The following is a 27,487-nucleotide window of genomic DNA, read 5'->3' on the forward strand; positions in this document are numbered from 1 at the left end:
GCTGATGTGGTGAATTGGTCCCCTGCGGCCGTTGAGGCTTTTCAGGAGCTTAAACGTCGTTTTACTTTGGCCCCTGTGTTGCGTCAGCCAGATGTTTTGCTCCCTTTTCAGGTCGAGGTTGATGCTTCTGAGATTGGGGCAGGGGCTGTTTTGTCTCAGAGAAGTTCTGATGGCTCTTTGATGAAGCCATGTGCTTTCTTTTCTAGAAAGTTTTTGCCTGCTGAGCGTAATTATGATGTCGGCAATCGGGAGTTGTTGGCTATGAAGTGGGCATTCGAGGAGTGGCGACATTGGCTTGAGGGAGCCAAACATCGCGTGGTGGTCCTGACTGATCACAAGAATCTGACTTACCTCGAGTCCGCCAAGCGGTTGAATCCTAGACAGGCTCGATGGTCACTGTTTTTCTCCCGTTTTGATTTTGTGATCTTATACCTTCCGGGATCTAAGAATGTGAAGGCTGATGCCCTTTCTAGGAGTTTTTTGCCTGATTCTCCGGGAGTCCCTGAGCCGGCTGGTATTCTCAAAGAGGGGGTGATTCTGTCTGCCATCTCCCCTGATTTGCGGCGGGTGCTGCAGGAGTTTCAGGCTGATAGACCTGACCGCTGTCCAGTGGAGAAACTGTTTGTCCCTGATAGATGGACTAGTAGAGTTATTTCTGAGGTTCATTGTTCAGTATTGGCTGGTCATCCTGGGATTTTTGGTACCAGAGATTTGGTTGCTAGGTCCTTTTGGTGGCCTTCCTTGTCACGGGATGTGCGTTCTTTTGTGCAGTCCTGTGGGACTTGTGCTCGGGCCAAACCTTGCTGTTCTCGTGCCAGTGGGTTGCTTTTGCCTTTGCCTATCCCTGAAAGGCCCTGGACGCATATTTCCATGGATTTTATTTCTGATCTTCCTCTCTCTCAAAGGATGTCTGTTATCTGGGTGGTTTGTGATCGGTTTTCTAAGATGGTCCATTTGGTACCCTTGCCTAAATTGCCTTCCTCCTCTGATTTGGTTCCATTATTTTTTCAGCATGTGGTTCGTTTGCATGGCATTCTGGAGAACATTGTGTCGGACAGAGGTTCCCAGTTTGTTTCTAGGTTTTGGCGGTCCTTTTGTGCTAAGATGGGCATTGATTTGTCTTTTTCTTCAGCGTTCCATCCTCAGACAAATGGCCAAACTGAACGAACCAATCAGACCTTGGAAACCTATCTGAGATGCTTTGTTTCTGCTGATCAGGATGATTGGGTGACCTTCTTGCCATTGGCCGAGTTCGCCCTTAATAATCGGGCTAGTTCTGCCACTTTGGTTTCGCCTTTTTTTTGTAATTCTGGTTTTCATCCTCGTTTTTCTTCAGGGCAGTTTGAGCCTTCTGACTGTCCTGGTGTGGATTCTGTGGTGGACAGGTTGCAGCAAATTTGGACTCACGTGGTGGACAATTTGACGTTGTCTCAGGAGAAGGCGCAACGTTTTGCTAACCGCCGTCGCTGTGTTGGTCCCCGACTTCGTGTTGGGGATTTGGTTTGGTTGTCTTCTCGTTATGTTCCTATGAAGGTTTCTTCTCCTAAGTTCAAGCCTCGTTTCATTGGTCCTTATAAGATTTCCAAAATTATCAATCCTGTGTCGTTTCGTTTGGCCCTTCCAGCTTCTTTTGCCATCCATAATGTGTTCCATAGGTCGTTGTTGCGGAGATATGTGGCGCCTTTGGTTCCCTCCGTTGATCCTCCTGCTCCGGTGTTGGTTGAGGGGGAGTTGGAGTATGTGGTGGAGAAGATTTTGGATTCTCGTATTTCGAGACGGAAGCTTCAGTACTTGGTTAAATGGAAGGGCTATGGTCAGGAGGATAATTCCTGGGTTGTTGCCTCCGATGTCCATGCTGCCGATTTGGTTCGTGCCTTTCATTTGGCTTGTCCTGATTGGCCTGGGGGCTCTGGTGAGGGTTCGGTGACCCCTCCTCAAGGGGGGGTACTGTTGTGAATTCCGTTCTCGGGCTCCCTCCTGTGGTCGTGAATGGTACTTTGGTGAGTTCTGTCCTTGGACACCCTCTGGTGGCTTTGAGTGGAACTGCTGATCTTTGAGGTTGGCTTTCTCAGCTGCCCTCGCTTATTGCTTCTGCTGGCTTCCCTATTTAACTCTGCCCAGGTCGTTAGTTCATGCCAGCTGCCAATGTCTCAGTACTGGTTCAGATCTCTCTTGGATTTCTCAGATGACCTGTCTACTCCAGCAGAAGCTAAGTCCCTGCTAGTTCATTTGCTGTTCATTGGTTATTGAATATATTTCCCAGTACATGCTATGTTTCTAGTCCAGCTTGCTATTATGATATTTCCTTGCTAGCTGGAAGCTCTGGGGGTGCAGAGTTGCACCTCCACACCGTGAGTCAGTGTGGAGGTCTTTTTTGCACACTCTGCGTGGTTTTTGTAGTTTTTAATACTGACCGCAAAGTTCCCTTTCCTATCCTCTGTCTATCTAGTGAAGATTCGACCTCCTTTGCTAAAATCTGTTTCATTCCTGTGTTTGTCACTTCCCTCTTAACTCACAGTCAATATTTGTGGGGGGCTACCTTTACTTTGGGGAATTTCTCTGAGGCAAGGTAGGCTGCTATTTCTATCTTTAGGGGTAGTTAGCTCTTAGGCTGTGAAGAGGCGTCTAGGGAGAGTTAGGCGCGCTTCCACGGCTATTTCTAGTGTGTGTGATAGGATTAGGATTGCGGTCAGTAGAGTTACCACCTCCTCAGAGCTTGTCCCAGGTTTTCAGTTTTAACCATCAGGTCATTTCGGGTGCTCCTAACCACCAGGTCCATAACAGAGGTGCCTTTGTGTTTAGCTTTCTTTGCTACAGAAGGGAATGAATAACATGACTGTCAGGCATTGGTGGAGGCAGAAACATAGGGGTTGTTGGATATAACTGATGTAGCACTCACTAACCCTTCTACAATGGTAAGACAGTAATAGAAAACCACTCTCCTCTAGCTGCTCTGCACAAGAGACTGAGCTGAAGGCACTCACTGCAGCGTGCAATCTGTAAAAGGTAAAAAAAAATAATGTATTTTCGGACTCAAGATATATTTTAAAGGGTCGCCTATGACTTTGATGCCATTTAGAAGAGCCTTCATTTTCTGGACTCTGCTGGCAAACCTATTGGACAGTAGAACAGTTACTCACAGCACTTACATTTCATTACATTACAAGGGCAGCTACTGGCACACATGAGAACAAAATCCCCTTGCAGTAGGGAATGCCTTGGCTAACCAGGCGGCTAAGGAAACAGCATGACTACCTCTGACAGCTATATTGGCCATAGCAGATGCGGCTATCCCAGGGAATTCAGTAACCGAAAGTGCGGGAAGCCACCTTTTGACAAAGAAGACTGTCACCGTATCGGCCCCAGTGGCCATTGATTGCAAATTACTGCAGGTCTTCCAGACCTAGGCTCCCCACACAGACAGAGCGCATGGGTCTAAGCGGATGCCGTACTGTCATTGTCAGGGATATTGCAGGTAAACACCAGCATTTGCCTCCCACGCTGCCTGTTCCCCATGATGGCTGCCCTAGCACAACTCAAAGGGTCTGATGTGTGCAATGGTGCTGCAAAACTGGTGCTCCCCAGGGTTTCCAAATGTGGCAACAAAGTATGTATCGTTTGAGTGAAACATAACCCCGGTAGACCTATTTGAGCCCCACAGAAATGCACACCAAAACCAGATTACCCATTTCAGAGACTGCAGGTAGACTATATACTGCTATCTAAGGTGGATACTTATGAATATGTCCTACTCCTAGTATAAATTGATCTCTTCCCAAAATGATCTGAAGCTTGGGCCATGACTAAAGTTTATAAAGAAAAAAGGAAAAAAAATGATCAGTGAGGTGGTTTGTAGACATGGGGTCGCCAAACTATAGAGAGTGACAGAGGCAAACACTTTACTGGAGAATTAATTAAACAAATAATGGCAACTTTTAGGATAGAACAGGCTTTCCACATTCTCTGTCGCCAATAGAGTAGTGGAAAGGTGAAATGCCTTAATGGCACTCTGAAATTTAAAAAAGGCAAAAGGGTATGGAAGAAACACACTGATTCTGGGTAGATTGCTTGCCATTGCATTCAGTGAGGACCATTCCGAGGGGTGGAGAGACGCTGTCTCCGTATGAAATACTGTTTGGTAGTGTCCCTAAGGCAGGGTTGGTTGTATTTTCCACAACAGCTGCAGGTCTCCTACAGTTCCATCACTGAATATGACTAGGAGTTGCATAAACATTTTACTGTAACTCATAACGGTGTTCTTTCCCCCATCCCAGACCCCAACTGCATAAGTTGCACACACACACTGGCACCAGGAGACTGGGTCATGGTCAACAGACATATGAGGAGACCACTGAAACCAGATACACTGAGCCATTTCAAATACTACTGACCATGGCTACTTTTGTCAAGCTCGAAGGCAAAGACACATGGATCCACACCAGTCACTGAAAAAGGTCCTGAACCTCGGCAGCAGCAAAGATGATGACCCTGCCCCTTTAGAATATGCTCATGGCAATTGTATCCCTTGCCCTTCTCTCAATGAGGTACTAAAGAAGGACTGGGATAACAAACTGATAAGTATCACCAAGGCCTGCTGTGACACATAGTTTCTAAAGACGTCCCTAATTGCTGGATATGCACCCATAGCCCAATATTCTCTAATACCATGCCATATCTCCCAGTGCCCCTAACCCCATATGAGGCTCTCAATTATAGCTGTTTCCACAAAGAGACTTTTGATTCTGCCCGTTACGATGGAAGAAACCTCACCAGCAGCCATGTGGTTCCGTCCAGACTGTGGGGTGAGTCGAGAGTCCATGGTTACAGATAAATCTTGCAGGTAGCTTAAAACATTGGTATGAGCTGGTCCAACTACAGGGTAAATTCATAATTCACAGGGATAAGAAATTTCCAGTAGGTGAGATTCCAGTAAAATAAATTAAAGTTAAGCCTGCAATGCCAACTCTGAGTACTAGGAAAGGTGTGAGAGCACATCTATGATTTGTAGTGGTAGATATTTTCAGGAAAATAACCATGGATATTTTGACATTAGTGAGTTGTGGTTTACAGACTCTGCGCAGACTTGAGAACAACTTGACCCATTTGATTACCCTTTTAACTCTAAGACATCTCGAAGGAATGAGTTTGGTTTTCAAAACAACCAAACTTGGTGTGCCAAACCTTTGATGAAAGGACACAGGGCGTTGTCTCTGATATAGAGGTGTCTTTGTATTTAGTTTTCTTTGTTACAGAAGGTCCAGAAATTTGGGTAGAACCAGTTTCAAGTAATTCAGCAGTTTTCATAATTTACAACCTTGTTATTCCCAAATAAAATACTTTCTTTTTTAGGTAATGTATTAAGCCATTCTCACTTTCCTTATTTTTGTGGTTGTAATAAAAACTTGACTCTGGGCATCTGAGATTCAGACAAGAATTGTACACTAACAGACACTGGCTGTATGTTCTATTCTTACCTCTGATGCATCATATTTATTTAATTTGGGCAAATAATGGCAGATCTGGAGGTCGTTTGTATCTCAACCCAAATTAGCTCTTCTTGGAAGGGCTTACCACGACTTTACGTTCAAACAACTTTTCTCTAATGTGGGCCCTTACATAAAGAGACGCTAGGATACAGAACAATTTATCATAATCTTCTCTAGTAATGTACAATATGGTATAAAACACAACAACATAAAGATAATAGCACAGGTAATTTTAAATGCAATAGAAATAATACAAAGTTGGAAAGCCATACCATAATGAATGTGGATTCTTGAGGTCAGCAATTCTACCATATCTCAATGAAGCCTTATTACATAGAGGAAATGTTGTTGCAGTGAAACCTACGACAGATTGAAGTTCACAAAAGACGATGTTGTTTTAGTCCATTCAGAAAATGGCCAACAACATTTTTACTATTATCAATAACGGTCCTTCCACTGCCCATAGGCAAACACACAATGCAAATTATTTTATTGGATAGGGGTCGGCCACAGATTTATTTTAAAATTTGCATAATTAAGCCAGTTAATGTGTCATGATCATCGTATATGAAGCAGTGTGCCAACTACCACACTCCTGGGGATCAAATCTGCCTCGTTTCTACCGCAGCTGCTGGTTTCTGTAAGGAAAAACATTTTCCTGCCTGTTTAAAAACTTGTTTTACCTCGCAGAAAGGGTCAGCTGCGATCCCATGCTGTCCTGTCTGTATACTCTTTTGCTTCCTGCCTTGCCCGGAGCTGTGGTATTACCAGACCATGTCCCTGTACGGTCAGACACATCATTTACACAGTACACAGCAGGGGCATATTTATAATATTAACTCGGGACATTTACATTTTTCACATCCAAATGTGCAATTTATTTTTATTCTAAGATCTATAAATTAAAATATACTTTGTGGAACAACCTCTTTAATCACCACAATAAGCATCAACTTCCAGCTGTTACTTGTCATAAGAAGGTATCAAAAGAGCATTACAATCATATAACAGTAAGAATATATGTGATCAAAGCATAATAACTAGGACACCCCAGAGCTGGAAAGAGGCAAATCAAGGTATGCGTGGGGCCTATAGTAATTTGGGTGGCACCATTAGCCGGGAGTATAATGATCGCAGCCTCAGAGATCCGTGTGGGTGAGTGGCCCACTGACACCAGCGGAAACTTCAACTGGATGTGCATCCATGAATGCATATTCAGCTGAAGTGTATTGCTGCACAGAGACCCGCTGATCGCCTCCATGCCACGCTGCATTGATGCAGTAATTGATGCAAAAGGAGCCCCGACCAAGTATTGAGTTCATTTACTGCACATATATTTCAGTAGGCCATCATTTTGGATTTTAAAATCATTTTTCAAGCTGGTGTTATAAACTATTCTAATTTACTGAGATAATGACTTTTGGGTTTTCATTTGCTGTAAGCCATAATCATCAACATTAACACAAATAAACACTTGAAATAGATCACTCCTGTTTGTAATGACTCTAATATATGAGTTTCACTTATTGCAGAGCTGAAATAAATTAACTTTTTTATGATATTCTAATTTAGTGAGTGTGAGGGTGTCAATTTTGTCCTGCCCATTCTGGGGTTATGTGTGAAATTATGTCCAATTTGCCTTTTTTTCTCTGTTTTTATTTGTGTTGTTACAATACAGTGATTGATTATTTATTTATTCCAAAGAGTGTGCAACCAAATATTACGCTGAGGGTGCCAATAATTTTGTCCTGCCCATTTTGGGGGTTTTGTGTGAAATTATGTCCAATTTGCCTTTTTACTCTATTTTTATTTGTGTTGTTACAATACACACAAAGGAAATAAACATTTGTATAATAAAACATGTAATTTCAATAATTTTCTGGGTGAAATACTTCATTTTCTGGAACAATTTCAAGGATGCCAACACTTTAGGCCATGACTGTATATATTATGATAGGCCCAGGATGAGAGACGAGACATACCAGGAAAGAGGCCAAGATGGGAGACATCACTACATAGTGGGGGAGTGGGTACAATTTATATGTCCTTATAAGATACCCGTTACCTCTCCACTCACTCCCTCCTAGACCCTTCACAGTCTGGCTTCCACCCCCTACATTCGACTGTAACTGCACTTATCAAAGCTACCAATGACCTTCTGATAGCAAAATGTAATGGTGACCACTCTCTGCTCATTCTTCTTGACCTTTCTGCAGCTTTCAACACTGTTGACCACCCTCTCCTACTCTCTAGGCTCCAGTCACTAGGCATTAAGGACACTGCTCTCTCCTGGTTCTCTTCCTATCTTTCTGACCCCTCCTTCAGTTTTTGTTCGCTGGCTCCACTTCATCTCCTCTTACACTCGTTGTCGGGGTACCTCATGGCTCAGTCCTTGGCCTCCTTCTCTTCTCTCTCTACATGGCCCCAATTGGAAAGACCATTAGCAGATTTGGCTTTCAGTACCATCTTTATGCTAATGACACACAACTATACACGTCATCCCCTGACCTTACCCCGGCTGTACTACAGAACGCCAGTGACTGTCTGTCCGCAGTCTCCAACACCATGTCAGCCCTCTATCTGAAACTCAACCTCTCCAAAACTGAACTTCTTCTGCTCCCGCCGTCTACTAACCTCCCTAAAGCTGACATTTCCCTCTCCATGGGTGGCACCACAATAACACCCCGGCAGCAGTTCGTGCTGTCTGGGTATTATGTTTGACACCAATCTCTCCTTCACATCCCATATACAATCTCTCACCCGCTCTTGCCGCTTACACCTAAAGAACATCTCTAGAATACGCCCTTTTCTCACTATGGAAACAACAAAAACCCTCACTGTCGCCTTGATCCACTCCCCCCTGGACTACTGCAATGCTCTATCAATTGGCCTCCCAGTTACTCGACTTTCCCCTCTCCAGTCCATCCTTAATGCAGCAGCCAGGGTCGTCCATCTGGCTAATCGGTATTCAGACGTGTCCGCTCTTCACTAGTCATTACACTGGCAGCCCAATCATTATAGGATCCAATTCAAAGTACTTGTTCTCACCCACAAAGCTCTCCACAGTGTGGAGCCCCCTTACATCTCCTCCCTCATTTCTGTCTATCGGCCTAACTGACCACTGCGCTCTGCAAACGACTTTTGACTAACCTCTGCACTTATCTGTACCTCCCACTTCTGACTCCAAGACTTCTCCTGCGCTGCGTCAATCCTCTGGAATGCTCTACCCCAAATAATTAGGACTAGTTACAATTTGCATAGTTTTAGGCGCTCGCTCAAAACACATTTGTTCAGAGCGGCCTACCACATTAACTAATCAAAGTCATTTTATGTGGAAGTGTGCATGTGTAGCCCATTCACTATCTCCATCTATACCCCACTCCCTCAAGATGGCTGGACCATCATTGTAAATACACACCTGTACTTTGTATCTCCCCCACCTCATTGTAGATTGTAAGCTCTCACGAGTAGGGTTGTCTAATTTTGCGTTAATTATTGTATTGTTAACATTGTTACTTAAGACTTGTGTTTTGAAACTGTTAAACTGTAAAGCGCTGCAGAATATGTTGGCGTTATATAAATAAAGATTATTATTATAAGATTTAGAAGGCTACAAGGGCCCATACATCTGACCAACATGTGAGGGGGGATGAGGGGGGTACGTCCAAATCTTTCACCAGGTCCCATCAGACTCTAGTTACACCACTGACCGTCAGATAGATGGGGAATTATGTCAGGACTTGAATACAGAGCCAAAACAGGCTGTACTTTTAACAGCAAAAGCAAGAGGGATGTAAAGGGATGTAAGATGACACAAATATTCTGTTGCTTAGTCTTTAAAAATGAATAGAGCTAGTACCAAGAACACAGGACATCTGCTGGGCATTGTTTAGTAGGAGCTTAAGCCAGGCTCCTAATTTGTGTAGTGCCATTCATTTGTTTAGTTGTGAACAGAGGTTGCAATTCAATAGCTCTACTAGAACGTGTAAGTGAAGGCTCGGGTTTTGATGCACGAGCATCTTGGTAATATTATCGGGAATAAGTGCATAAAATGTTGGTAAGTTACTGCAGGGCCAAGTTTAGATTCACTGCTGCCTACCGCAAAAATTAAAATGGTGCCCTGCAGTGCAATATCCATCTGCAGTGAATAAACGCAATTTTGTTTGTTTGGGGAAGGAGGGAGGAGTGTAAGTGTGTGGAACAAGTGTTTTTACAACATTTGTATTGTAAAAATTATCTGGCAACATGATTCTTCAGGTCAGTAAGATATAGATATATGGTGAAATCAAACTTGCATGATTTTTTAAAAATAAGTAGTGATAATTTACTAAATCACTGGTAAAGTTTTAATTTTGCCTGGACAACCCTTTGTCAGTCTGAGTTTTGCCCCCGTTAAAATAAAAACACCTATACTCACCTCCATTGCTGGCGCCATTCCAACAGTGTTGGCATTCGCTTTCCCAGAGCTCACGTGAGATTATCATGTCACATGAGCCCTGCGCCCAATCAACGTCGAGATTATTGTACCTGCCCCTGCCTGAAAGACCAAAAAAGAGAGTTAAATAAATAAAACAAGAAACACTTCCTCATTCACCCTTTTATTATTAAATAAAAGTCCCGGCAGCTCCAACGTATCCATTGGGGTTTCCATGACATCTAACGATTCTGTACAGCAACCTATGGAGCGTCTTTCAGAGAGGTTGCTGTACAGAATCGCTGGATGTCGTGGGAATCCCAATGGGGATTTTAATAAATTGGTGAGTGAGGGAGTGTTTTGCTGTTTTTATTTATTTAACTCTCTTTTTATGTCTTTCGGTTTCCCATTTTTAGACTACTTCTAATTCGCTGAATTAAGATGGATTTTCATGTTTGTTCTTTTTGCTTTTTAAGAAATTGGTGAACAAGGTGTGGGGAAGTGTTTTTTAAAATGAACAATTTTTTTCTGTGTGTGTTTTTTTATTACTGGGTTAGTAATGGCGGTGTTTGATAGACAACTCTACATTATTAACCCCTGGGCTTGATGCCAGCTGACATTACAAAGCTGACATCAACCCCATAAACTATTACCCTGATTGCCATCACTCCAGAGCAATCGGGAAGAGCTGGTCAAGGTGCCCTAATTGGTGCATCTAATGGGCTTGTATGTTTAGGGTGGGAAGGGACAAATAACCATGGACCTTCCCAGCCTAATAATATAAGACCACATCTGTCTGCTTTACCTTGGCTCGTTATCAAAAATAGGGGGGAGCCCATGTTATTTTTTTAAATTATTTATTAGGTTAATATAAGTATGCAAGGCACTAACTAATCTCACAAATATCTATCTACTGTATCTATCTATCTATCTATCTATCTATCTATCTATCTATCTCTCATATCTAACTATCTGTACTTTACAAAAACACAGTTTAAAAAATGCATGCATTTTTGCTCCATATAAAAACGCATAAAAGACTTAAGTGAGCACAAGTGCAGAATTCATGCTGAAATTCACCTGCGTCAAAGCCTGAACAAACACTGATTGTGTGCACATACCCTTACAGACAATTCTCAATTTCAGTGTTTTCTTTCTGCTAAACTTGGAGTCACCTAAGCTGTATCACTTCATGTGGTACCTCACATAATCTTTTCTGTTTACTCAGTTATAGAATTATATTATAGAAGCGCAGAAATAAACATATGCCATTGAACTCCTGCCTTCACATGTATACACATTGTCAGATGTTTCAATCTACAGTTCTGGTAACATAGTGCAAATTGTCTATTCAGAGAGGAATAGGACTAGAACTCTAGTGCCATGTATAGGAAGTAGCAATCCTAAAAGTCAATATCAACCACCAAAGATCAAGTCCTCTTCCTCCCCGAAGAGTCAGTTTGCATATTTAATTTCCCATTGGAGCATTGCATGGCTTGTAAGTTTCCTTACATTGGCATGTCAGGTATGTCACTTTCCACAAGGAGAACATAGTAACATAGTTATTAAAGGGAACCTGTCACCCCATTTTTTCCGTATGAGATAAAAATACCGTTAAATAGGGCTTGAGCTATGCATTACAATAGTGTATTTTGTGGACCCTGATTCCCCACCTATGCTGCCGAAATACGTTACCAAAGTCGCCGTTTTCGCCTGTCAATCAGGCTGGTCTGGTCAGATGGGCGTGGTGACATCGATGTTTCTTCCCCCCGATCTTGCTTATTTTTCCGTTGGTGGCGTAGTGGTTTGCGCATGCCCAAGTGCCGAATCCACTGCATAGGTGTGGAAAAAGAGCGCGATCTGCGCTATTCCCCTGGTGATCAGTGGGGGCGGCCATCTTCCTGTGGCCACGCGTGCGCAGATGGAGCGCTCTGCTGCCCGGGGCTTCAGGAAAATGGCCGCGGGATGCCGCGTGTGCGCAGATGGAGAGGTTTTCATAGGTACCCATTCACATGGAGACGTTTATTCTCAGCGAGGAAGGAAAGCGTAGGACCTGGTATAAGAGAGATGCCGTAAAGTGGCTACCAGGTACACATAAAATTGGCCTTTTTTATGCGCTAAACGCTCTCATTTTTCATATTTCTAGTGCAGTAATGCAATTCAATTTCTGTGTTTCATGTTTGCATGTGTTAGCGCTGCAGTGTGCTGCCTTTTTTGCTTGACTGTATAGGAGTTGGTGACTCTAAGGTTCAGCACCTGTTCACACTTAATCTATGTTTGGTTGTGACGGTCAGTTTTTTCAAATGTATTATTTAGCCTTCTGACTGAGCACTCCGCCTCCTAGTCACGGGTGTCTTAATTGCAGCAGGTCAAGGTACCCCTCCACAGAGAGAGAGAATGTTAGTCTCATAAGAGGTTTTCATATGTACCCATTCACATGGAGATGTTTATTCTCAGTGAGGAAGGAAAGCGTAGGACCTGGTATAAGAGAGATGCCGTAAAGTGGCTACCAGGTACACATAAAATTGGCCTTTTTTATGCGCTAAACTCTCTCATTTTTCATATTTCTAGTGCAGTAATGCAATTCAATTTCTGTGTTTCATGTTTTCATGTGTTAGCGCTGCAGTGTGCTGCCTTTTTTGCTTGACTGTATAGGAGTTGGTGACTCTAAGGTTCAGCACCTGTTCACACTTAATCTATGTTTGGTTGTGACGGTCAGTTTTTTCAAATGTATTATTTAGCCTTCTGACCGAGCACTCCGCCTCCTAGTCACGGGTGTCTTAATTGCAGCAGGTCCAGTACCCCTCCACAGAGAGAGAGAATGTTAGTCTCATAAGAGGTTTTCATAGATACCCATTCACATGGAGACGTTTATTCTCAGCGAGGAAGGAAAGCGTAGGACCTGGTATAAGAGAGATGCCGTAAAGTGGCTACCAGGTACACATAAAATTGGCCTTTTTTATGCGCTAAACGCTCTCATTTTTCATATTTCTAGTGCAGTAATGCAATTCAATTTCTGTGTTTCATGTTTGCATGTGTTAGCGCTGCAGTGTGCTACCTTTTTTGCTTGACTGTTATTATGCTTAAACCTTCTTTCCTCCAGACGTAGAGGATGCCCCCTTGTCCCTGTCTCAGGTCTATGATTAAAAAGATCATCAGAAAGGTCTTTGTACTGTCCCCTCATATATTTATACATTAAAATAAGATCACCCCTTAGCCTTCGTTTTTCCAAACTAAATAGCCCCAAGTGTAATAACCTGTCTTGGTATTGCAGACCCCCCAGTCCTCTAATAACCTTGGTCACTCTTCTCTGCACCCATTCTAGTTCAGCTATGTCTTTCTTATACACCGGAGACCAGAACTGTACACAGTATTCTAAGTGTGGTCGAACTAGTGACTTGTAGAGGTAAAATTATGTTCTCCTCATGAGCATCTATGCCTCTTTTAATCCATCCCATTATTTTATTTGCCTTTGTAGCAGCTCCCTGACACTGGCCACTAAATATGAGTTTGTCATCCACCCATACACCCAGGTCTTTTTCATTGATGGTTTTGCCCAGAGTTTTAGAATTTTAAAATTAAGCACATAGTTATACATCTTATTACTTCTACCCAAGTGCATGACCTTACATTTATCCCCATTAAAGCTCATTTGCCATTTATCAGCCCAAGCTTCTAGTTTACATAAATCATCCTGTAATATAAAATTGTCCTCCTCTGTATTGATTACCCTGCAGAGTTTAGTGTCATCTGCAAATATTGAAATTCTGCTCTGTATGCCCCCTACAAGGTCATTAATAATTATGTTAAAAAGAAGAGGGCCCAATACTGACCCCTGTGGTACCCCACTGCTAACCGCGACCCTGTCTGAGTGTGCTCCATTAATAACCACCCTTTGTTTCCTATCCCTGAGCCAGCTCTTAACCCACTTACACATATTTTCCCCTGTCCCCATTATTCTCATTTTATTTATCAACCTTTTGTGTGGCACCGTATCAAAAGCTTTTGAAAAGTCCATATACACTACGTCCACTGGGTTCCCTTGGTCCAGTCCGGAACTTACCTCTTCATAGAAATTGATCAGATTAGTCTGACAGGAAAGGTCCCTAGTAAACCCATGCTGATATTGGGTCAAGAGGTTATTCCTCTTCAGATACTCCAGCATAGCATCCCTTAGAATACCCTCCAAGATTTTACCCACAGTAGAGGTTAAGCTTACTGGCCTATAATTTCCGAGTTCAGTTTTTGTCCCCTTTTTGAATATTAGCACCACATTTGTTATACACCAGTCCTGTGGTACAGACCCTGTTAGGCTTTTTTCACACTTGTGTCGGTACGCGGCCGTCGCTAAGCGTCGCCATGACGTACCGACGGACGTTGTGTAAATTTGGCACAACGTAGGCAGCGGATGAAGTTTTTCAACGCATCCGCTGCCCATTCTAAAGTCCCAGGGAGGAGGGGGTGGAGTTCCGGCTGCACATGCTCGGTAGGAAATGGCGGACCCGACGTACGGAAAAAGGTTCCCTTTAACTTTTTTTCGTGACGACGGTCCGCCAAAACACGACACATCCAGTGCACGACGGTCTCGACGTATGGCCATACGTCGCGATCCGTCGGCAATACAAGTCTATGGGAAAAAACGTATCCTGCGGGCACATTTGCAGGATGCGTTTTTTTCCCAAAACGATGCATTGCGAAGGACAGCAAATGATGCAAGTGTGAAAGTAGCCTTATTATGAAGTCTTTAAAGATTAAAAATAATGGTCTATCAATGACTGTACTTAATTCCTGCAGTACTCGGGGGTGTATCCCATCCGGGCCTGGAGATTTGTCAATTTTAGTGATTTTTAGACGCCACCGTACTTCCTGCTGGGTTAAGCAGGTGACATTTAATGGGGAATTTTTGTTATCAATGATGATATTGTCTGCCATGTGATTTTCTTGTGTAAATACTGATGAAAAAAGTCATTTAGCATGTTGGCTTTTTCCTCATCCTCTTCCACCATTTCACCCAGGCTATTTTTAAGGGGGCCAACACTATCATTTTTTAGTTTCTTACTATTTATGTAGTTAAAGAATATTTTGGGATTATTTTTACTCTCTCTGGCAATGAGTCTCTCTGTCTCAATCTTTGCTGCCTTGATTTGCTTTTTACAGAATTTATTTAATTTTCTGTATTTATTTAATGCCTCCTCACTACCTACTTCCTTTAATTCTCTGAATGCTTTCTTTTTGTCCCTTATTGCGCCCCTTACAGCTCTATTTAGCCATATTGGTTTCCTTCTATTTCTAGTATGTTTATTCACACACGGTATATACTGTGCACAGGTCCTATCCAGGATGCTAATAAACGTCTCCCATTTTCTTTGTGTATTTTTGTGTCTCAGGATATCGTCCCAGTTAATTGCACCAAGATCATCTCTCATCCGTTGGAAATTTGCCCTCCTGAAGTTTAGTGTCCTTGTAACCCCTCTACTACACATCTTATTAAAGGATACATGAAAACTTATTATTTTGTGATCACTATTCCCCAAGTGACCCCCAACCCTTATATTTGCTATGCGGTCTGGCCTGTTGGTTAATATTAGGTCTAGCAGTGCCCCCCTTCTTGTTGGGTCCTGAACCAGTTGTGAAAGGTAATTGTCTCTCATAGTTGTCAAAAACCGATTACCTTTACTGGAACTGCAGGTTTCTGTTTCCCAATCTATTTCAGGGTAGTTGAAGTCCCCCATAATAATGACTTCTCCTTGAGTCGCAGATTCATTTATTTGCTTTATGAGGATATTCTCCGTTGCTTCCATTATTTTTGGAGACTTATAACAAACCCCTATCAGTAATTTATTATTTTCCCCCCTCCCCTTATCACCACCCACAGGGACTCTACATTTTCATTAGATTCACCTATATTATTACGCAGGATGGGTTTTAAGGATGAGAAGCATTACCCCGTAAACTTACAAAGAGGCAGCATGTTGCCTCCCTCAAGTTTTATTCCCTTTGCACAAACCCTAGTCTTGGGCTTTCTTCACACAGTGCGGATTTTCTGAAAGTGCCAGTATTACCACCTCCGTATGTAGCTAAGGGTTCCAAGATGCTTGTGCAAAAGCTATACCTGGTCTCTACATGTAACAATCTCTAAACTGTGACATCACTCGCTGTGATATGTAATGTGTTAGTAATGTCAGATTATATAGGAGTCAAATGCATAATACCCCCATTACACATATAGACAGTGTATTGTTTTTGCTACAAGGGCTTTGATTTGTGGATATATTTCATATTATTTATAAACCTTTATATTGCAGGGATAACAATTCATTGCAGAGCCACTTTTGCAAATCTTCACATGAAAAATCTCTTCCAATACCTAGAAAATAACACCCCATGCTGTGTTTCTTCTCATTATCTCCCTCATATATATTATACTGACCTTCTTAATGGTTTCCTGTATCTTTGACTACCAATAGTTGGCAGTTATACTATTTCCTATAAAAACTCCCAGGCGGCTTGTGACAGCACTGCTGAGTTTTCATGCCATCATGGTCAGCAGAGTTTTCAGCAGCTTTCTAAAATTAGAATAGAGTAATGAGGGATCTCTAGGACAATGCATTTTAGAAAACACAACTGGACATAAGAAGAGTTCTATAACAGTGAAAAAATATTGCTTAACTCCAAAAACTGTGCCACATTTCGATATACTACTGAAATTCTATATACTACTTGTGGACAGATGAGGAACTGTTTTGGAAAATAACTGCTTCTCCATTCATCCCCTATGTTGCTGCCGATGCACTGTATTCAGCTCTTTCCTGGAAACGAATAGAAAATGAATGGAGATACAGTGTTATGATTGACAAAGCACATTCATAGGGGTAACATACAAACTAGGGAAAAAAACACCTGAATCAGACAGGTCCCTGTTCAGACTAGGAAAAGCCCCTCTCTGACCCTGGTCTGTCCCTTCCTGATCACAGAGGTTGGCACCCTAAGATAAGGCAATGGCGCCCCCACTCGACAGCGACTTACCTTGAATGTCCTTAGCAGCTTATAGGATCGCTAGAGTAGCAGTACTAAAGGCATCACACACAAAACCAAATAGAATGAATAACCAAGGTTCAAAAAACCAAGAAAAAACAAAACAAAAACCTTGTGTCCTAACAGATCATTGATAAAACTTAATATTTATTCTTCACTTTAAAACATTGAACGGACAATCAACATGCAGACAACCGTGCTGAACTGAAACTGTCCCTCATACTGTTGATACTAATTAACCCTGCCTTCCAGCGGAGGTCGGCACCCGAAAATATGTACGAGATAGGCGACCCCGCACACCGGCGGCTGTCCCTGTACCTCCTATCTATTAGTTATAAATAGTGTGATACAATTAAGCCACCATTCTGGCATGACAGGAAAAAATGAAATGGACAGTGATTGCCTATTTGCAATTAATTAATTAGCGGCAACCTTTAGACAGTGTGTGAGAGAGTGAGTGACAAGATAACATGAAGTGCATAAAAGTGCATAATAAACACAAAGTACCTCACTACAACTGTTCCCTGCTAATTTTACCAGCCTGCCTAGCTGTGGGGGTTGGCACCCTACTGTTCAGTGGATATGGCGCCCCCACTCCTCGACGGCTCACCCTGAAAACAAGCCCTACAGATAAACTGATGCTTTCCTCAGGGCGTTTGTCCTTAAACATCAGAGATGATGAGTATCCCGTTGTTATAACTGTTATATATATGTGTAACAGAATGGGATCACAGTCTTACATCGGCACTGTGCTCATATACTTTAACTTTATTCAGCCTGCGTGAGACCAATGTCAATGGCCATAGAATTAGGGCCTATTGTGTTACACCCTTGGAAAGCATCAGTTTATCTGTATGGCTTGTTTTCAGGGTGAGCCGTCAAGGAGTGGGGGTGCCATATCCGCTGAATAGTAGGGTGCCAACCCCCACAGCTAGGCAGGCTGGTAAAATTAGCAGGGAACAGTTGTAGTGAGGTACTTTGTGTTTATTATGCACTTTTATGCACTTCATGTTATCTTGTCATTCACTCTCTCTCACGCTGTCTAATAGTTGCCGCTAATTAATTAATTGCAAATAGGCAATCACTGTCCGTTTCATTTTTTCCTGTCATGCCAGAATGGTGGCTTAATTGTATCACACTACTCATAGCTGATTGATAGGAGGTAGAGGGACAGCCGCCGGTGAGCGGGGGCACCTATCTCATACACATTTCAGGGTGCCAACCTCCGCTGGAAGGCAGGGTTAATTAGTATCAACAGTGTGAGGGACAGTTTCAGTTCAGTACGGTTGTCTGCATGTTGATTGTCCGTTCAATGTTTTAAAGTGAACAATAAATATTAAGTTTTATCCATGATCTGTTAGGACACAAGGTTTTTGCATCACACACAAAGCAATTGCAAACAACCCAAATTACAGAAAAATGAATGAATCCAACAAAGTCTATCACCATCAGGAAACACCAGTGGGGAAGGTATTTAAAGCTGCACCCGAAAGGTGACAGGACAAACAAACAGAGTAAATGAAAAACACCTATTACCCACCTATTACCCCAAACCGACAGAAACAGAGATATTAGAGCTAAATCACCAAAATAAAAGGCATGTCTGTTGCGGCTCAGTGGAAAGACGCCGATCACAGAACACAGAATCAAGGATTTGAATCCAGAAACATGGAAAAAAAACATTCAAGGAGTGGCCACTGGATATACTGAGATCCCCAACTGCTGATGCCTCAGATAGAACGCTCTCACAAGACGATCGGCATGTAGGTCTTTAGTATCCACCCTGAAGTTATCTTCCAGACTGAAACCCTCCAACTTAACCAGAAACTAAAGTCGCCGTCTTACACATCTGGATTTCTAGACTTGTTCCACCTCATACTCCTTGTCCTCCTCCAAGTCTACCTCAATACTATCCCTTCAAACTTATTAAGAAGAGAGACATGGAAGGATTCATTAACCCTCCATGCAACTGGAAGTTGGAGCTTGACTGAATGGAACTTTTAAGACAGGGATTTTTAGAGGAGAACAAGTCAAAATGTCCCACCTGAAAAACAGTAGCCTTCCTACATCTGCTGTTGGCAGTTTTCTTGGTTTGATCGCAAGTTATCAAAAGACCTGTTATAACTTCTCTCCAAACCTTAGCCAAAAAGAAGAATATATTTCCTCCTCTGGAACCACAGACTGTAAAATAGAAAAATCTCCAAAAACCAGATGAAAACCCCCACAACAAGAAAAAGGCTATGTATAGGTAGCAGTAGAGGTGTGGTTATTGAGTGTGAACTCAGCCAGAGGAAGAAAATCCACCCAATCCTCTTGATTAGATGAGTATTCATTGCTCTTCAGTAGCACGCACAGTGTCAGCCGCCAGCTTCCTGCCTGCGGTCACATATGTCGCTACTTAAGAAAAATGAATATTCACTTCATTCCACTCCCATGGGCATGGAATGCAGTGAATATTCATTCCCTTTAGTAGCAGCACACGTGACCGCCGGCAGCTGCAGGAAGTCTCCGGCTGACACTGTGCACACTACTGAAGAGCAATGAATACTCACTGTTCTGCGCGCACACAGTCCCGGCGTGCAGAGCATTGAGTATTCTGGCAGCTGCTCTTTGGCTTGCAAGCAGCGCATGACATCCCTGCCATGCACTGCTTACAAGCATAAAGCAGCTGCTGGCATTGGAACAAGATGCTGCGAAGGAACACTGGGAAGGTAAGTGTAATGGTTTTTTTTTTTAATGTTTTCTGATGGGGCCATGCATACCAGGATGGGGGCCAATCATACCAGGATAAGAATGGGACCATGCATATCAGGACGGGAATGCGGGCCAATCATACCAGGATGCTAAAGAGAAATGAATATTCGTTGCCATCCACACCCATGGACGTGGAATGCAGAGAATATTCATTTTTCTTTAGCAGTGAGCCGGTACATCCAGACTATAAGACGCACCACATTTTTGGAGGAAAAAAGTGCGTCTCATAGTCCGAAAAATACAGTAAATATTGTTTTAATTCCTGGTTCATTCTCTCCTTCAGACCATTAGTCTCAGGATGATAACCTGAGGTGAACTAAATCTTTATTCCCAACCTAGAACAAAAGCTAGTCACAAACTGAACCCCTCTATTGGAAATAATGTTTTTCTTGACACCATATAGTTTAATGATGTGGGAGATAAACAAAGTAGCTAAGCCTTTAGCTGTAGGCAATTTTGATATAGAAACCGAGTGAATCATCATGCTAAAACCATTAACCACTACCCACACCACAGTATTACCACCAGAATTAGGCAAATCTGTGACAAAATCCATAGACAAGTGGATCTAAGTTCAAGATGGAATCTCGTTAGGCAAAATAAACCCTTCCGGGGCCAGGAGCAAATCCTGCACTTACGAATATACTCATCCACACCTTTTCGAGCACTCTGCCACCAAAAGGACCTGGAAACAGCTCTACAGATGGCAGAGGAACCTGGATGTCCAGCCAACACCGAGTCATGTACTTCATTAAGGATATCTGTGCAAAGAGACAAAGGCACAAAACATTTGACAGGTGGCAAGCCCTTGGCTACACGATCCTTAGCCTCCATAATACACTGTCTGAAATTGCTACTCAATGCAGCCACTACCCAACTTCAATAAGAATTTTGACTGGATTTTCATGTCTCAACTCTGGAATGAAACTACCTAATAAGGTATTTGCCGTAACATTCTTAGTACCAGGGAGGTAAGTCACAGAGAATTCAAACCGAGTGAAAAAGAGAGTCCACATGGCCTGTCTAGTATTCAGGCACTTAGCAGCGCCAACATACAGTAAATTTTTGTGATTAGTAAAGGCCGTTACTCTATGCCAAGCCTCCTCCAACCAATCTCTCAATTCCTCTAACTCAATTCCTCTAACGCTCTCTTATTCGCCAAGAGTTCCTGATCCCGATCACAGTTGGACTCTGCTTGTGAGAATTTCCGAGATAAAAAAGCACAAGGATGAAAGTAACTGTCCTTCTTCTGTGAAAGAACTGCACCCATCCTACAGAAGAGGCATCTACCTAAGCCACAAAATGGCAAATTAACATCAGGTTGACTGCTTATGAAAAGGCTAACATGAGAGCAGCAAAAGCATCAACAGCCTCAGAAGGCCAAGAGATAAAGTCAGCACTTTTTAAGTCATATCAGTAAGAAGTTTGAGAAAAATATCATTTATGAAGTTCTGAAATACAGCAGGTGCATTGTCAAATCAAATGACATCATCAAATTCTCAAAGGGACCCTTGGGAGTATTGAAGGCAGTCTTTCACTCATCATCTTGGTGAACACTTATGAGGTTATATGCCCCTCTCAGATACAGTTTAGAAAACCACTTGGCCCCTGCTAGTTGATCAAACAGATCAGGAATAAGAGATAACAGGTATGGGTTACGTACAGTAATCTTATTAATCTCTCTAAATTCCAATCAAGGACACAAACCTCCATCTTTTTTTTAACAAAGAAAAATCCTACAGCGACTGGTGAGGTGGAAGGCTTTATGTGACCTTTGGAAATACTCTTTGGAATGTTCTTTTACAAAAAAATCTCTCTCTGAAAGAGAGAGATTAAACAGAGGAAATTTAGGCAATTTGGCTGCTGGGATAAATTTGATACCACAATCATATGACCTATGCAGTGGAAAAACTTCACATTCAGTCTCACAAAAACTCCTTAATATACTGAATAAAGTCTGGAAGAAGATGTATTATAGATGTCAGAAATTTAGTCAAACAATTGGAAAAATAAAAATTCCCCTCAAGACTTAACTTTGCGACTCTCCCAATCCATGGAAGGATTGTGTTTTAATAACCAGGGTATTCCCAACACAGAGCTGGCAATAGAGGGAAGACCATAAAAGACATAGATTCTGTGTAACACTCCCACTCTCATAACCACATTCTCAACCTTAGAAGTAACATGACTTTGAGTAAGAGGAAAATTATCAATCGTGGATACTTGAATAGGATGACCGAGAGTTGACACTGTATACCCTCACTATACCAAAATCAATGTCACTGAGATCTAAGGCGGAAACTGAGTCAACAAATGCAGTGGTACCTATAACTCCAGATTGGGTAACTAAAGATACTTGTAAAAAACAACCAGTAGTATGCATGAGAGATAACTTCAAACTTTTAAGATCGATGTTATTACTTCACAATGTTTTTTCTTTTATATTCTCTTTATCTTTAAGAAATTAATTGTTGTATTTGAAACACTGAATCATTACATGACCCTTTCGACCCTGGTATAAACAGAAACAAGCAGGTGCTTCAAGTACAACTCCCCCTTGGACTCTCTGAAGGCCTCAATTTGCATGGGTTCACCTGCCTCAATAGGATGAGAGGGAGTAATCACAGAAGCAGTCTCAAATGTGTCCTTATTCTAAGACGTCGTTCAGGACGCGCATGGCCTCATCCAGTGAAAATGGAGAGGGACTATAAATCATCATATCACATATTTTACTAGAGAAAACCTGGCAGAATTGACTGTGGAGAGCTGTGTCATTCCGGGAGGTCTCCACTATCCAGCGTCTGAACTTAGAGTAGCAGTCCTCCACTTTACAATTTCACTGAACCAACCTACAGATCATTGATTCAGCAACGGCCGCTTTATCTGGGTTGTCACAAATGAGACCCAGCGTAGAGTGAAAAAGCATTAAGAGAGGAAAATATTGGAGTATCCTCAAGCAAAAAAATGCCCAAGCCTGAGGATCTCCATGAACCGATGACGAGTTGACTCGTTCCCTCGGATGAGGTAGGACAAAGATGAAAATACAATTTACATAAAGCAAAAACGATAGCAAACTTACTTCAGTCCCTGTTGAAACAATCCAGTAATTAAGGTGGAGTAGATCCTCTCGAGTGGTGGAAAATGCAATCTGTTGTTGCTGCTTGATGTCTGCCACTCCCAAAGATAAAGACCGCAATTTCCCAGTCAGGGTGTCGATCATGACTTCTTGGAAGACAACAAATGGAGTGGCTGGTGATAATGTTATGACTGCCAAAGCGCATTTACATGGATAACGTACAAACCAGGGAGACCTGAATGAGCCCTAAGTCAACATATAAAATACACCATAGTATTCATACCAAAGTTTAAGAACTGAAACACCCAAAATTGCTAGGTTTGACGGCAGAAACATGAAAAGGCTAGAATGAATTTATAATAAACACAAAAGAATGGCGCCTACTGCTGGTCACTGTGCTACATGCAGTAGACAGCTGTCTGTCAGTATGTTCTGGCTTCTCTCCCTGGAAAAAAAAAGAAGCTTTTATTCTCTCGTTCATGTTAATATTGGAGTATCACAAACTGCTTTTTTTAGCTCCTTGTTCTCGAATTAACCTGAGATGACATGTCGTTGGAGAATTACATGAATGTCTGATATGTGTTTATTTTTGATTACCGGTAACAGATGGTTGTTGAATGATTCATTAGTATCTCTAATGTGCATAACTAATACATTTTACATTTCTTTCTTTCCAATGAAGGAAAAAGACTGGAGCTGCCTGACCTTTGAGACAGAAGTGAGAGAGCTATGTGCCCCCTGCAGTATATCCCAGCTAATCTGAAACACAAAGAACGCCTTCTCAATGGCTGCAGGAGAATAAAACATCTGAGGTCCTGCATAGACATTTACTGCTAACGTCACTTCAGTACAGCAAAATAACTACATTTTAATCAGTTTTCTTTTAGTAATGCTGTTTGGTTTGACCTCCAATTTGTGAATATTCTGCGTAGCTTTTTCATTTCAAATTCTTCACTCTCTAAACCTTTCATGAACTGACACTTATGGGCCTTGTTTTTTTTTATTCCAATTCTTTTCTAGAGTAATTTCTTTCCATTGACATACACTACCAATAAATGCTGCTAAGCAAAAATGCTTTAAATAACAAAAGTGTTAATAATTTATCTGTTATCAATTAAAAAATGCAAAGTGAATGAACGAAAGAGAGATCTCAATCAAATCAATATTAAGTGTGACAACCCCTTAACTTTAAAGGAACATCAGGTACACTTACATACAGTTTTTGAAAGAACTTGCCTGTGAGATTGTTCCAAACATCTTGAATAACTAACACTAAGCTTGTGCAAATCCTTCTGTCTCTTTATGTAATCCCAGACTGACTCGATGATGTTGAGATCAGATCTTTTGGGGGGCCATATCATAACTTCTGGAACTCCTTTTTCTTTTTTTGTGCTGAAGATAGATATTAATGGCAATGAATTTATGTTTGTAGTCATTCTCCTGCTGCAGAATAACTTTATAATAGGTTGCCTGCCTGATGGTATTGCATGATGGAAAAGTATCTACCTGTATTTCTCTGTATTGATGACACCATTAATCCTGACCAAGTCTCCAACTCCATTTACTGAAATGCAACCCCAAACTTCCAAGGAACATCCACCATGCTTCTCTGTTGCCTGCAGACACACATTATAGCATCACTCTCCAGCCCTTCAGCGAACAAACTGCCTTCTATACAGCCAAATGTTTCACATTTTGACTCATCAGTCCAGAGCCATTTTTCTGTACCAAAGTTCAAATGTTTTTATCCAAAGTTGATTCATTTGCCAGTTTCATGTTGATGGCACTGCTGAATATCTCGTTTTGAAGGGAAGTAAGCATGATATGTTTTTCATCTGCTGCACTAAGTAATCTTGTCTGACAACGGTGTCTACAGTCTTCGATGTTGCCAAATTCTTGGTGCTTTTTTTAAAAAGATTGAACTGCACATCTTGAAACCTCAGACTGCCTTGAAAACTTTGCCTGAGAGACAACTTGCTAATGCAGTATAATGACCTGGCGTCTTGCTTCTGTGTTCAGTTTTGCCATGGAGTACCATTCTGTCCGCCCAACTGCTTGCCATCTAGTCCTTTCCTTTTCATCGTCAGGTGTATCGTATCTCTGGGCTCTTCTCTATAGACCAGGATTTCCATTCGTGTCCAGGCCAGAGCTCACTGCACGTCATAAAGTTGCAATAGTAACGTGACCTTACGGTGCAGAGTAGGCTCCTGCCTGGATGAGGCTGGGAGCCCTGGTCTGTAGCAAAGAGGCCAGATCTGTGAAGCGCGACAATGAAAAGAAGCAGACAGGATGGTGACTGCAGAAGTCAGTGGTTTAGTGAACTTTAGTTTTTTATTTTGAATCTGACATTCGTATCAAGGGGTTGCACGGAAGTCAAATGTTCATAAATTGGATTCTGCCTACATATATAAATTGTAAGCATCATACCCAGGCCCATATTCCCTAAGGGAGTGGGCAACACTTCGTATAACATTAGAACATATCAATACCACAGTATAATGAACTGTGTTATTCAAAGAAGTGCAACATAACACATAAATACATACAAACATTAAATGCGGTGCCTCAGACAAACCAAAAAAGTATAAATAAGGTCAGCTAGAGCAGGACACACTATGGTTTGACCAGGAATATCACTATATCAATAATGGACATGGTATGCTATTCAAAGATGCACACAAATTTGGTGCAATCCTTCATGCAGCGAAAAAGTTCAAGCCAAGACCTGAATCATAAATCAGTCAGATCCCAATGTACTCCATAATTCATGCTATTGCTGTGAAAGTACCGGACATAATTGGTACCATACCCCATGCCCTGTACTTATTACCTGGTCTGTGTCTCTCCCAATGTGCTCGGCCGAATGGCGTGCTGAACCTTACAGCCCCGACGCGTGTTTCGCGTGTGCTTCTTCCTGGGGGTATTATTTAGATCTTTAGGTAATTACTAGTGATGAGCGAACGTGCTTGCCACTATTCGTTACTCGCCCGAGTATCGGGGTACTCGGGGTACTCGCCGAGCAGCAAGCATTTCCGGGATTATTCGGCAGTAACTGCAGTCTCCACCCCACGTTTTTGGCAGACTTTAGAGACCCAATCACGGTGAAGCGATTGTCTGCCAGGCCATGAAATGCCGCAGCCATCTTTGTTGTGGTCGTGCAGTTATTGGCGGGGCCGCATAGTATTATCCGGAGTATAAGAGACCAGGCGCCGCCCTGCTCGCCGCATTCTGTTCCTGTTTATGCGAGAGTAGGGAGAGCTGGTGACGAAATAGGGTCAGAATCGTGGTTTTTAGAGGTATTGTAGGTTTGCAACTCTTACATCCACAACTCCTCAAAAACCAACAGTCCTTTTTAGGGCTAATTCGTGGGTCCCGATATTGCAGAGCTAGGGAGGTTGGGCACAGCATATCCACATGAGTGCAAGGCCTGCAGGCACTATACATAGCTCCCACTGCATCCCTCCCAAAGCTCCATAACTGCCTGCTGCTGCAGCTTATTTACTGTCTATATACCTTATTTGTTTTTTTTTCTCCCCAAAATTCCCCCCCCCCCAAAAAAAAAAAATATATATATATACAGTCCGTTCTGTGAGACTGAGGCCTGTTGAAAAATTATAGTTTGTCAGGCATACGTAGCATAGTTGTGTGTGCTACCCTTGTACCCCTTTTTTGTGTTTTAAATTCACCGAAAAAGGCCTCATATATCTGGGTGCTCCAAGTTTGGTCATTGGAGGCCGGTGTATTTTTTTTATGGCTGTCTGATAGTCAAATTCTATACAGCACTATTTAGCCTTAAAAAAATTGAAAGGCCACAGATTTGCCAGTGTTGTATTTCTGTTACATCCGTCATATATCTCTGCTCCAAGTTTTGGCATTGGAGGCCGGTGTACTTATTTTTTGGCTGTGTGATACTAAAATTCTATACAGCACTATTTAGCCTAAAAAAAATTGAAAGGCCACAGATTTGCCAGTGTGGTATTTCTGTTACAGCCGTCATACAGTATATCTCTGCTGCAAGTTTTGGCATTGGAGGCCGGTGTACTTTTTTGGGCTGTGAGATACTCAAATCCTGTACAGCGCTATTTCGCATAAATTAGCTTTAAAAAAAAAAGAAAAAAATTGAATACAGTCTGTTAGGTCAGGCTGAGGCCTGCCTGGTGTTTCGGTTTGAAAAATCGTAGATTTGCAGGCATACTGATCACATATTATTTCACTAGTAATAAAGACATTTGTGTTGAGCATTTGAAATAGTGCAGTAGTCCATTTAAAATGGGCAAGGCAAGGGGAAGTCCTTACAGGTAATTAATCTTTCAGAACATGTACTAACTACTGCAGAACTCTCTGTCCTTCAAAAAGGTTTAACTTTTGTCCCTACACATACAGTGGATAGATTCACCCTGGTCAAGGACCTTTACCTTTTTTGTAGGAGCCTCACATTCCAGGTCATCCATAAGAAACCTGATCTCTTGCAATCAATGCCTCTGGATGAGCGTCAAACCTTCCAGGATCTACTCGAATTGTTGGAGGAAAATGAATCCGGGATTAATAGGAGAAGATTTCCCAGCAGAAATAGATCCTTAAAAACACCTTCCTTCTCGTTGGTACCTGCCATCAAGATATTTTTTGAATTGGTTAAATGGGATATCCTTGCCATGCCGGTTCAGGTGGGTATGCTCTCTAATCTTAATTGGACTGAGAAATGGTCTCTCCCAGATTTACAAT

General features: G+C 42.1%; 1 long non-coding RNA gene across 1 annotated transcript in view; it reads right to left on the reverse strand.

Moving 5' to 3' along the window:
- Positions 1 to 27,487, reverse strand: part of LOC143810063 (uncharacterized) — a 131,913-nt gene that overhangs the window by 42,979 nt on the left and 61,447 nt on the right. Inside the window, exon 2 of the long non-coding RNA XR_013222636.1 lies at positions 9,904 to 10,023. This is a non-coding gene — a long non-coding RNA (uncharacterized LOC143810063). The remainder of the gene's footprint in view (positions 1 to 9,903; positions 10,024 to 27,487) is intronic.

This window comes from Ranitomeya variabilis, chromosome 2 (assembly GCF_051348905.1).
Source record: "Ranitomeya variabilis isolate aRanVar5 chromosome 2, aRanVar5.hap1, whole genome shotgun sequence".
NCBI lineage: Eukaryota > Metazoa > Chordata > Amphibia > Anura > Dendrobatidae > Ranitomeya > Ranitomeya variabilis.